General features: G+C 34.6%; 1 long non-coding RNA gene across 1 annotated transcript; it reads left to right on the top strand.

Annotated features, from left to right (window-relative positions):
* The first annotated feature begins 4309 nt into the window (after positions 1–4309).
* LOC139905913 (uncharacterized) lies at positions 4310–12092 on the top strand. Its single transcript, XR_011781040.1, has 3 exons — positions 4310–4431; positions 11759–11836; positions 11917–12092. It is a non-coding gene; the product is annotated as an uncharacterized lncRNA (long non-coding RNA).
* The last annotated feature ends 1954 nt before the right edge of the window (positions 12093–14046 follow it).

The raw sequence follows: 14046 nt of genomic DNA, 5'->3' as shown, positions 1-14046 counted from the left end.
GACGTATGCCCCAAGTGTACGACTGATGTTTGACTTCCACCACACTTTTAATATTGTTGTCATAGTAGATGAGTGGTTGCGTGTTTTGTCAAAATCTGCTTTTCTTGCCCAGCAGTCGGTAAGATACATTAAATTGAGAATTCTAGTAATAGTGACGTCATAGACTATGAGTGGTTTAGAGTTTTGTCAAAATCTTGCTTAGCAGTTGGTACAACACATCAGAATGAAAATTCTAGCAAGCCCGATTACATGATGGTTTAACCTTGTATTTCTATTAACATTGGTATTCCCTAAGAACATTCATGTAACGGGGAATGTACAAAATGCCCGGGTAATCTAAAAAAATTTCCAATAGAGGTGTATCCTGTCAGCCTAAGTTTGCCCACACGTTATGCTTTCTCTGTCTATCTCGAAAGTGGAGACATTGACCAAGGATTGTTCAAGTTCAATTCTCGCAACACTTGAATAATAAATAAATAGTTCCTTGTTCATTTCTATAAGACATAATTTATGCAGTCAGTCGCAATGAAACTTCCTTCTCTGTGGGAACTTCATAAACACTGAGGAATGACTCTTTGCAAGGTTCAAGTTGCTTTCTTACATTGAGCTGTTCTAAGACATCATTTTTGTCCCTAATCTATAATATCCATTCTCTGCTACATGCAGCCAAGCCAAGACTTATAATGGGGATCGGGGTTTCCACGATCGATACCTGTGGCATCGATACTTAGACGCACTGTCCTACCTCAGTCTTCTTAAACTGCTTTGAGGAAATTTGCATAATCCTGTTTGCTTGTGATTAGCTCCACTCTGTAGCACTTGGCTGCCTGAGCAGATTGTCAATGTGAGCACTTTATATATTTCCACTCATCTTCATTTTTCCCCATTGCAACACTGGAAGATCCTGAAGTGTAGTGTTTAAAACTGCAGTTGGAACAATTTTAGTATCCGGTTACAGATTGTTGACAGAATACTCATTTACTCTCTCATATGATTCATGAGATTGTGAGTGATGGGTATTTCCATGCACAAGTTCACTTGCAAAATCCGTGGGCCGAGGTCTATTATAGACTATTAGAAGGGGTCCTTAGTACTCAATGACAGTGGTGGTGGCCAATGTCATGAAACTTAACAGTATAATGAAATGTTTAAGGCCTTACGTGAGGCTTTATTTAACTTAATTTCACACGTGGATAGGAGTTTACAATCCCTGAGAAACTGACATTATATGGGATGAACTATCTATTGGTTTAATAACAAGTTCATCTTTTTAATCTTTACAATATGTACATAATTGGTGATAACTTGGACTTGGGTTTTTTTCTCATTCTTCACACCCAAAAACGTTTGTTTAAACATATGTAGTCCTTGAGATATTCCGATCTATTTATAATTCGAGATGATCTTCTAAGAGTTACGGAAGGAGAAGATATACAAGAGGTTTCTTTGCAATTATTATTTTGGAGTGGTGTTGTATTAGCACTAACCGGTGAAATAGTAGGATCTGGTTCTTGTGACACAATCTTTGAAGTTGTATTGAATTGATCTACTGATTGTTATTTTGTATTGGAGTCATTAACATCACCGTTCTTTGGAGCTAGACTTCTGAGTGAAACATTGGTTTCAATTCTGTTGTTTTGTCTTATTAAGGCATATTCAGGGTTTGCTGAAATAAGATATACTTCTTCGACTAGAGGTTCGTATTTGCTTTGTCGAACATTTCTTTCGTGAAGCATCTTTCCTGGAGTCGTTAACCATAAAGGAAGGGCCAAAATATTTTTTTTATATTATAATTAAATATACACACGTGAGGAGTGCAATTTGTAGCAGTGCACAAGAGTGACTTGATTGCATGAAGAGCTTCCGGTAAAACCTTCTCCAATTGTTCTTGTTTTAAATCATTACTTTTTCAGTTAAGTAGTATTGTCTTCTACATTATTCCGTTGTAGCGTTCTACTTGTCCGTTTCCTCGAGGATTATACGGACTCGATCTACTTGTAGCAATTCCTTTCTTTGTTAAAAATTTATTTCATTCACTCGACATAAAAGCCTTCCACTGGTCGAAATGAATATTTGATGGGAAGCCAAATATGGTATATATATCACAAAATACTTTAATCACAGTGTTAGAAGACATATCCGAACATGGATAACTGAAGGGGAATCTTGAATATTCGTAAACGATAGTCAATATATATTTGTTATGAGAAGCACTTGGTAAAGGTCCTTTGAAGTTGACTGATAATCTTTCAAATAGGCTAGTAGCTTTAATCAAAGTTCCCCCCGATCCCTTATAAAAACAAGGTTTAAGTTCAGAATAAACAGAACAATTTTGGATAACTCGTTTAGTATCTTCCAATGAATAAGGTAGATTACGTGATCTAATGAAATGAGTTAATCAGGAGACCCTGGGATGGCTTAAATTATTGTGTAGTGTCTTTAAAGCCGTTTCATTCGTGAGAGATTGTCGGCAACTCCATTCTTTTTACCAGACCTATGAACGATGCCGTAATTGAAGCAGGCGAATTCAATACTCCATCTCATATTTTTTTTCATTTTTAATCTTATTAGAAAAGTGCTGATCAAAGATGAAAAATACACTTTGCCGATCCGTAATTAATCTGAAGTGATACCCTAGAAGAAAGTGCCTCCACTTTTGAGTGATTCGACAATGGCGTAAGCTTCCTTTTCGATTGAAGAGTGACGTCGTTCCAAATTAGAAAGAATTTTCGAAAAGAATGCAACAGGGTTTCCTACTTGTGTGAGTATTCCTCATATAGCATAATCTGAGGCATCTGTTTCCACAGTTAAATTCTTAGATAGGTTGATTGCTTTTATTACAGTAGAAGACATTTATTTCTTCAAATTTTCAAAAGCAGATTGAGTTTTCTGATTAAACAAGATCGTGAATTTTGTCTGAAAATTTTGCAATCCATTTCGAGTTATAAGAGAACATTTCTAATACTCTCTTTAGAGCAGGCTTGTTATATGGAACTGACATATCCAACAGGGCAGACGTCCTATTTTGATAAGGCTTGATATTTCCATCTGTTATTAAACATCCCAAAAATCGAATGGATCTTTTAGAAAATATACTCTTTTCGTTGTTCATAGTAAGATTATACTTCTTTGCAGCTCTTAAGAAGGCTTCTACATTTTTGTCATGCTCCTCCTGGTTTCCCCACAGATGGTGACATCGTCAATGTATGCTAAAGTCTTTTTTAATTTCTCTTTGTTGATTATATAGTCAATGATTCTTTGAAAACTTGCCACTCCGTTAGGTATACCAAATGGAATCCTTTTAAATTGATATAGTTTGCCCCCAGCATAAAATACGATATATGGTTTTCTTTTTCTAGAAGTTTAACTTGATGGTAAACATTTTTTTAATTGACAACGGTAAAGACTTCATTTAAGGCAATTTTAAAAGTAATTTCTTCAATATTCGGAAGTGGGTAAGCATCTAAAAGTGGGTTTTTTTAAATTCTTATCGATTAATCGATAATAAGTCGTTTTTTCGTTCGTTCGATGTGACCAAGACTTGGGCTCTCCAAGGTGAAGAACTATTTTCTATATCATCGTTGGACAATAATTTTGTACTTATTCCTTAATAAACTCTTCCGCTTCTTTACTATATCTCCTAGACCTTACCACTACAGGATAACAATCAGGAGTAAGGGTGGGAAAGAGTGTTGGAGAATGTACTTCTGCCACAGGTGATACAGCACATATCGATAGAGGAGGACGAGTTCCTTTGAAAGGAAAAGTAACTTACGAATGTAGTCTGATGAAGTTATGTCCGAGTATATGTTTAAGACCTTACGTAAGGCTTTCTTTAACTTAATTTTAAACGTGGAAATTGACTTTGTGATGGCATTGTGAGTAAAAAACAATAAAAGAATAATGAAGACAGTATTGGTAAATAAAAATATATACTAAGGCAGGGAGGACTCTCTCTGAATCAGGTAATAATTGAAAAAATCCGAGCCTCTTTTCTAATAGGTTTTTGTACATCTCTGATTATGAACAATAAATTATTTCGTTGCATCAATCAAAACAAGTTTTTCACAACAATGTTTTGAAGCATATGAGTGTATCAAAGGGTTACCTCTAAAGCCAGTTCATTTGTTCGGTGATCAAATGGAATTGATTATAATCTATGAAAGTATTATGGTATTCTATTGGATATAAATCATTTATATTGTATAAAATATTTATTAGGAAAAAAAAAATCAAATGTTGTTTATTCCGAAATAGCAGGCACTGAGCAATCTTTTTCCGTTGTTGAAAGATTCAAAGCATAGATACATTTAAAAATGTTGTTTGTTCATTTTAATGTAGTTGCTATCTTACACAATAGAAAGGACGTGATAAATTCATCAAATCTAACGGATGTTTTCAGCGCTATCGAAATCAGATATGAAAGAAAAAGTAAGTTATAAAACCATTGTTTTATTATTCATTATGATGATAATATTCTTAATTTGAAAATGTAACATGGTGGGGGGGGAGTTTTTTTTTGTTCAGTCACTTAATTTAATATTCATATGAATTATTTATACCATCTAAATTGTATTTTGGGTTTATAAACTATTCAAAAACTATATTTTTATCTTCACGGAACAATTTTAACATTCAACAGAACCTTTTACAAGACATTGTCTTTCTTTATGTTTGAATCTGTTCCGTATTATTATATTTTATTTAGTATACTTTTACTCCATCTAATTAGTGAACTGTAGTTTTATTAATATCTGGACCGTCTACCGTACAATCTCATCGGTGCCTTTAATAGCATTTTCAAGGGAAAAAATATAATGGAAGGTTCTTTGTCTGTCTTTATTTGATAAGTTTTAATTTATCATTTAAAATAGATTTATAGACTGATTGTTTCGACCTATGTTTTACAAGTAACATTGAATAAATATTTCTTCTTTATACCATTATTGCTAAAAAATGAGTTTTAGTAGGTAATTTCATACGATGAATTTCAGGATCAATTTTTGAAAGAATATGTACGTACATAATGGGATAACAATGATCTAAGAAGGGAATTTCGGATTACTAATTCTATAAATACGATGGAACAGAGTATTGAATAACAAAAATAAATAATTAACTGGGTTAAATATATCAAATTTTTAAAATATGTATGCATTATTTCAACATTGGAAATCATACAGAAGCCTCCCAAATCTTTTTGAAGTAATATCAACGGCATATATTTTTAATCAAAAGTTTTAACATACTGATAAGGGTGCATAACCTTTATATCTCATATTAGAAGATATATGTTAAAACTTCAGATTACGAGTATTAGAAGAGACGGATAACATAGAAAATCCAACTTTGTACCCACATAATTAGAATTTGCGAAGGTCCAAAGGATATTTGACCAATTTATTATCACTAGAGGTGGAGAATAGTACTCCAGACTTGGTACTCTACTTTGACTTGAGTTTATATTTAAAAACTTTGCAACTCGACTTGATCTTACAAGCATGGACTTGTGACTCTACTTGGTCTCAAAACCTAAGTAATACGGAACTAAAGAAATACCTTAACATATTAGACCCTATATTATAATTATAGACTTGAAATTATGTTGCTTAAAAGAAAATCGAGGACTCCAATTGGAATTAATAAAAAGATTCAAAGAATAGGTATTTGAAGCAAAGACTAGCAACCTAAATACTTTTTCTCACCTCTGATTATCACAACAAGACATAATCAACCTATTTAAGGAGTTTATTGGTCAATTAATTAAACTTGATTTACTTTTTGTAAGCCTGAGAGCAATTTCCAAATGTACATAATTTTCAAAGCTGGGCAGCGTAGTTAATTTACCATTAGACCAGATGCCTCCTCATCCGTACCATTTTTTAAGAAATTAAGGTTTCACACCATGTATATCCATTCCCCTGTACCCTAACAAAATATTTATTACGAATCAGAGCTATTCTAGTCAAAAATATTCAAAATTACCTCAAATAACAAGTATAATAGTAAGAAATACAATTTTATTTCTTGCATGATCTTCAAATAAATATAATTACTTAATAATAATATAAATAAAATATCAATAAGATATAAAGTTAAATAGACATATATTATAATGAGAAAACATTAATAAAAAAATCAAATACACATTCTCCTCCTTTTTGAAAAGCTAATCCAAGTTTCCCCTCATAAAGACTAGATTTTTAAAATTGTGAGATGTGAGCGGATACCTCTTCGGGCGCAAAGTATCTGAACCCAGACTGATGAGCCAGCAGATAAGGGCTGGGATGTATTGTACTGAAAAAAGAAGAAAAGAAAAAGTCCATCCAGGCTCCCCTAAACTCCAAGGGGAAGTCGAACGGGTATACTTTCCAGGAACTGCTCGGACGGGTTTTTGACCGCCTGTTGACTTCTACCCTTAGGTTTTCCTACAAATTAGTCTCGTTCTGTTCTGTGGCTGTGCTGCCACATATAGTCAGTGTCATCTTCCTTCTCTCTTGAACCTCTTACCTTCGCAGCTTTTGGGAGGTACTTTTATTATCTGAAATTTGTCTTCTGAATCCTTCAGAAGTTGATTCTTGACATTATCAGACTAGTCCAGATTCTCTTTTCAGACGACGGGCATTTTGTGGTCAGGATGAATAAATGTGGCCATGAGAAGTATCAATTCTTTGAACAAGTGACCAAATCTTTTTTCAAACCCTTTGGAGCGACTGTAACGCTCCTCCAAAAGCTATGCCACCAACTTTTACTGTAGACACCCACCATTGGATCTGACTTAAGATAAACCAACTGGTCGTGTAGATATTGCAGATGGGGGGGGGGATATCCCATATAGGCCTTGTTCTTGTCCTGCTGATTGTCTAGGCAGAGAGCAAGAGGAGCGATCACCTTGACATACTCTTACCAGATGGCATTGCCCCCCTCTGTTGTGAACGATAGAAGGTGGGCTACTGATAAATCTGATGTTAAGTTTTACCAACATATCTAGCTCCTTTTCCAGGTCACAAAATACTTGTAGGACTCATAGTTGAAGGTCCACCTTGTAACGCCTGAAGTCACCAGTTTCCTATTGATGGCCGTCATGTTGTCCGCTGCTGCCTGTTCTGTACACTCTAAATCAGGTGAGCCTGTCCGGACATTAGGTAGCATATCCTTGACAAATATTCCAAAGGCAGCCTTCTGGTCGAAGGACTTCTTAAAACCCTGCTCAATATGCGGCACCCTTTGTTTGGTTCTCTTGCCTCCATTTCAGAAGAGCGACTGCATTGTCAACTGTAGTGTTCCCAGAAGGCTATCTAAGTATGGAATAAACGGGCCTAAGAAAGAGCTAATAAAGTAGACGATTGGTATTACAATCATACACTAACTTATATTTTCCATGGATTACTATTTAAAGAATCTACATAAACTAAGATAATAAAATATATTTATAAAACTAGACACTACATTGTACATTGATGGACTATGGCTTAAACTAATCCGTACGGGCATAGTAATAAAAAGTAAATAAAACGATGCTGATATACAACACCCCTCTCCTCCGCCCCCAAATTCAACTTCTTATACGAAAACGAAGTTGATTCACATACCTTCTAACTATACATTATGGGGTTTCAATTGTCCGCAGCACATTTCCAATTTTATTTTTTATTGTCCCTGCAATTCACATCAGCTGGCAAAGGCAGTACCACATACACCCTACACCCACGTTGAGCTTAAATTTTTTATGCATCGTGTCGTGAAGGGGAGGAAGGAGAAGAAAGCAGATAACCATACAGCCGCGTGCCAATTAGGCGTCCAAATAATAACTCTGCAGCATTTTTGCCACAAGCAAGTGGCGTCACTCTATATGTGAAAAGTAATTCACCTAAAGATGCTTCTGGGTTCTCTTCAAAGGTCATTTATTAATACTTACTACTCTCTCTGCTTTCCCAAATTGTGGGCCATTGTCCGAATACACCCTCTTCGGCGGTATGTTCGATATTCTGATACAAAATCTTCAATTTCATCATCCAACTTGGGCTACCAAATCAAACTTCGAGCCACAGACTTCATTTTTACCATACCTGGATGAACCAAATGCAACTCTTCAACAAACTTTATTCGAGAAAAAGAAAGAGGGACAACCCAAAATAACAAGGCATTTTTTACCGGGCAATTGTCCTTTCTTGGGTACACACATTTAATAATTAAATTCCGTTAAAAACAAATCACAAAAGACCACACTAGGAACGATATATTATTTGAAAAATACAATTCATAGATTGGATGTTTCGTAGATTTCTAGAAATGTTCCTAAAAATTACATAGTAAAATAAAATACTTCTATAAAATATAAGCAACCACAGCGACCAAATAAAAACACTCATTACTTTTCCCGGCTAAGTACTTATTTAAAATTAAATTCACCAACTGCAACCTGAGCCACTTTTCTTAAGATATGGCATCCAACCTTTTTCGCCATCATTGTCTGAAACTTTGCAACTGCTTTGGACGATAGCCACATTTTGGCAGTTTGGCAAGAAGCCGTATAGTAGTTTGTGCTGCGTTGGTGCTCTCCCAATATTTTGGAGAATACCCTCCGCCAGGACTCCCACCGCTTCTACTATTCTCTTGTCCTTCCTAAAGTCGTGTTTTAATGTCCACGTCTCATTACATTGATATAAGAGGATCTGCTCATCGCGAAATACTCTCGGTGTGAAGTTGAGGTCCAATGCTATTCTGTAGTTTTCTTCTCTACTGACGCAACATTGCTGGGACTTGGAGCCATCCTTTCCCATCTCATTGATGGTTTGGATCGTCCCATTGCGTTTGCGTCTCTGCTGTTGAAAAAAAAAAACCTACTTCCAGATCGATCGAGAAGAAACTGGTATTGTTTTTGGACTGTATCGTTTCCAACGTTATCTTCTGAGTAGATCATTCTCTATTAAAACGGACCACAAACCTCTTCAATATATCTTGAATCCATAGTAAGAACTACCTACTGTTATAAAAGCTCAGTTATTCCCGTATTGCTTTACGTCTTTTTATGTTCAACTTTATAATCATGTAGACGCTCTCTCGCGACGTCCACTAAAAAATCTTGTTTTTGACGATGAAAAACCGACAAACTTATGTTTCTTCCTATCTTTTCCTTCAAATGTAATGAAACTGAGTTGCATTAGGCCATGTCAGGATATGACTATCTTCGCCTTGTTTTTGAGGCCACAAAAATAAACAACTGTCGAAAGTTGTTGACAATGTGTACAGCAACATATGTCATGCATATGAAAATGGTCTTCTGTTTTTGGGAATCCGTCTGGTCGTCCCTTCTTCCCTACGTAAAAGAATTCTAAAAGAACTTCACTTATCTAATCGTGGAACCGTGGATCGCTCTCTGTTACGCTGGGTGGCCTAATATGGACAATTATATCACAAATCTTGTCAATGCCTGCAATATCTGTCATGCAAATGCTCAATCTCCACTAGCAAAATACGTATCCTTATCTCCTGTCTGTTCCTGGGAACGTGTTCATGCGGACTTCTTACAATTCAAAGGGCAGGATATTCTAATTCTCGTCGACGGTGGGTCTGAGGCCGCAGCTATGTCGAACAACTTTACGTTTCACACACTGCAACAATTATTATACTCCCGAAAGGTCTGTAGAGATATTGAAGGACATGATGAAGAAGAATCCTGGAATGAGCTACTTTTTACTTATCGTTCTACTCCTTTATCATATGAAAAGTCCCCGGCTAAACTCCTTTTGGGTCATAATATACGTACTCTTCTTGATGGTTTACTTCTCAACAAAAGTGTTCCAATGAAAGAGCCAATCAGAGAAAGTACCAATGTTTGGTGTAAGAAAAAGCTGTACAAGTGAAGAACTGGTCCCCAAAGCAGTTTAAATTCTACGGCTGTCGTGTTTCTAAGCATTTATGACCCTTTTATAGTTTACTATAACATACTCCGAACGTCGTAGATTATCCAAGCATCAAACAAACGTTTTAAAATCCAAAAATACACCGGTCTTCTGGCTGTACAGTTTAAGAACTTGGCCTCAAAGCAATTCAAGCTCCACTGCCGCCCGTTTTAGCATCAAGGACCTCTTAAAATATGCTTAAATACACCTAAGCCCACCAGTTGTGTAGTAAAGCTCAAGGTATATTTGTTAAATTCTTCAGCCACCGCTTGATAGAGCATCCAGACACCCTTGTAATATCCAAAAATACACACTGGCCCTCAGGTTGTTAAGTGAAGTGCTGGACGAAAAGGTAGTTTACTGCCGTCGAGTTTCTAAGCACCAAGGATATTTTGTAATATAGTATGACACATCTCCGGTCCAAGGGTTGTAAACCATCTACTTATACACAAGTACTTTGTACTTTTTTGTGCAATGTTTATGTGATGAATAGAAATTTATATACTTAGAAAAATAATTGGAATGTATTATATTCGTTATCATTTATTGGACCAATGTAGTATTATACATATCCGATTATAAGAGATGGATTGTGCACAACCCGTGCGACGGGATTTATCATAGAATATTAGAAGAGGTCCTTGGTACTTAGAAACGTGGTGGTGGTAGAGTTTAAAGTACCTTTAGGCCCAGTATACGTCTTTGTACAACCTGATGGTCAGGGTATATTTTGGATATTAAATGGTTCTTTGATGCTGAGGGTAGTGGCAAGGGAATAATTTACCCTACTTTGGGGTGGATGTAGCAGCTCATATAATACAGACCCCATGGGTTGAGTGTATTGTAGTATAATAGCAGTCATTGTTGCTTAGACATAAGGCAACGGTAGAGTTTAAACTGCCTTGGGCACAGCACTTCACAAGTACATCCTGAGGGCCTTGGTGTATTTTGTGATATTATGAAGGTTTCTTGATTCTTGGGGAAGTGGAGTCGGAAAAATTTAACTTGCTTTGGGTCTCAAAAGTTGAAAAACAATATTTGGGCCCTGAGTTATAGTATATTTGAAAGGGTCCTTCGTGCTTAGATTCGAACTACATTTGAACCATATAATACTGTGTTGTGTTTATAAAATGATGACTAATGAAAATAAAAATATTTTTTTCTGCAAAAAAACAATCATTAATGTATCTATATAACATAATTAGTATATCAACTATACCTAAATTTATTATACTTTCAAATAAATGGAATTAAAATATGCAATCTTATACAAGTATGCGCGTCTAAAACTGAACACTCCTTAAAATTTTCCACCATGCCCATATTTGTGATTTTATTGAGTTGAAATCAGTTGATACATTGAGGCAAGGGTCTTGACTAGTTATAAACAAAACTCCAGCAAAATCTAAATAGCAAGATGGAAACAACAGCCGATAATAAGGAGAAACGTCGAGTCGCAATTTTGGAACTTTCCGCAAGGGGAAAAACTCCCACTGAAATTGCCAAGGTTCTGAACTACAGCCACACCACCGTTTATAGCTTGGTAGCCAAAGGGACTCCTGAGGCAACCACAAAATCTAAGTCAAGGCCTCGAAGGGCGGACGCAATGGTTACTACCCCTAAAAAGTATGTCGAAGACAAGAGAGGCAAGGTCACTACCAGCAGCCTCTCCAGGGAGTTCAACGTCAACTGAAGGACCATGGACGGGCTAGTTAAGGAAGATCTTGGCCCTAAGGTCTACAAGGGAACCCCTCGTCAAGCCCTCAAGCCGTAAAATTTAAAGGAGTGTTCAGTTTTAGACGCGCACACCTGTATACCAATAAATTTAATATAATTTATATTATCCCAAATAGTACCTCAACAAAATATCCGTTCGACAGATTATCATTTGGGAAAAATGTTTTCGCCCAATTGTCTTGGAACCCATATAGGTAAAAGTATGTCTTAAAAAAAAAAAAAAAATAATGCCGTTACTTTTATTGTATCACAAAACCTTTCCTTCGAAAAAAAGAAAAACAAAAAAGGGCGAAATCGTCTGGTAATTAGCCAAATACATCAATCATACGAACTCCTAAATATCTCTTATTTACTCCAAGACTATAAACATCCTATTTATTCATCACCATTTTTAAAATGAATTACATATATATATCTCTTAATATTAAAATCTATACCTATATATTATTTTATTCGATACTCTATTACAACCTTACTTTGAAAATTATATTGTAAGTGTAGCTATAAATTTCTATTTCTATATGATAGCCAAAAGTTATTCATGTAAAGAAATAAAATAAATGGACAATATTTGTTGAGGGATCAACAAGAAATTGTATTCATGTTCTTTTGGAAATAACTTATTACTTGTTTTATTTATCAAAAATAATACATTATCAAATAGCCATGACTAAAGTTTTAGCCATAACGTATCAAGCGTTGCAATTGTCAAATGCGCCATATTTGAACTTGTTAGTACTTTATATAGCTACGAATATTTATTTAAAAAGCACGTCATATCTCAAAAATGAATTAATAAAGTATTTTATCATCATGAACGTCCTTATCAAAAAAAAAAAAAAAAAAATATTAAATAAATTAAAGTTTCTCAGAATATTAAATGGTCTAAATAGTGCCATAGAAAAATCTACTGGTCGGGCTAATGATTTTTTCTTTTTTCATTACAATAAATCAAAGGAACGACATTTTTCATTATTTATTCGATTTTTTACTCTAGTAATTTATTTTATGACGAAATATATCATTCAGGAATAGATCATGACAAATCAGAGTACGAAATTCCATGTTTTAATAAGTCTATAGAAATATGTAGCTTGTGTACTATTGGACCATTTTTTAACGAATACAACTCTAGGAAAAGCAGATGTGAAAGTAAATATGTAATAGTTTTTTATTCATCTTGGAGGGCAGAAATAATTTTCTAAACATGTATAATAATTAAACCACAGAATTGATAGGCATCCCCTTTTCTTGGAAGACATCACACTGAATTTAGTAGATGCATTTTCACTAAATCTTCAAAATAATCATTTTTTTAAATTATAGCATCATTTTAAAAGCACACCGAAACTACGGTCTGTCGAAAACTTTGAATGATTTTCAGCAAGAAAGAGAATAGAAATTTAATCAATGGACCACAACCAAGCATGTGTGCCACAAGCACCACTATAATGTAATTTTTTTTTGGCTTCAGTAAAAGAAAAATCAAATAATATGAAAAGTGGAAAAACTTAAAAACCTATTTCAACTTTCTTACCCACAATTACCACATTGAATTTCAGGTAGCAAAATTGGACTTATACTCTGTAGTTCATGGTATAAGAGAGATGCTACACAATTTGACCCTTTCTTACATGTTTTTTATAAATATTTTAGGATGAGATTATAAAAACTGAGAACGTTAAAAATTAAAATGTACCTATTCATATATTGAACGTTCCTAATCCTTCATTCTCAATAGAAAAAAAGATTAATTTTATAAAGAGAACTAAAATGAGATTGTCCCCATTATATTGACGAATAAGGAATTTATTTAGGTTCAAAGAAGTTCATAGTTAATAGTGTAACAGATTCTCGATGATTTTTGGAGTACTCAAACCTCGAATTGTAATCTCCACGTTCAGACGGGACATGGTATGGTGTCTTAGTATTGCCATTGATATACAATGTCAAATCAACCAAAGGGTTAGTTTGTAGAGATTCTCTGAGTAACAAGATAAATCCTTGAAAATTATCATGACAAATATTGCTGCGCATTCCCATTATTCCCGATTAGGGGCACACAGACTACGAATGACGAATGAAAGTTGGTCTAATATTCACATTTTCAGTTGCCTCTTATTAGAAAAACTATATAAATTGGCGTAGTTTTTCTTTGCTGATTTAAACGCACGTTTAAACAAATCTAAGTAAAATAAAAGACAATCACAACTTTTTTTATTATTAAAATTCTTATTTTTCTAACACCGTGTAGCGTAAATCGATTGTACTTATCTATACAACGCAAAATATGTATTGCTAAAGCCATTTTTTAGAATAATAATGGATTAATTTTTACTATAACTATTATTTAAGTAAGTAAAGTGAAATAGTTTCAGGTTAAATGGTATAACTGTATTTGAGA

Source organism: Lepeophtheirus salmonis, chromosome 7 (assembly GCF_016086655.4).
Source record: "Lepeophtheirus salmonis chromosome 7, UVic_Lsal_1.4, whole genome shotgun sequence".
Classification (NCBI taxonomy): domain Eukaryota; kingdom Metazoa; phylum Arthropoda; class Copepoda; order Siphonostomatoida; family Caligidae; genus Lepeophtheirus; species Lepeophtheirus salmonis.
This window is presented reverse-complemented; position numbering and strand designations above follow the sequence as displayed.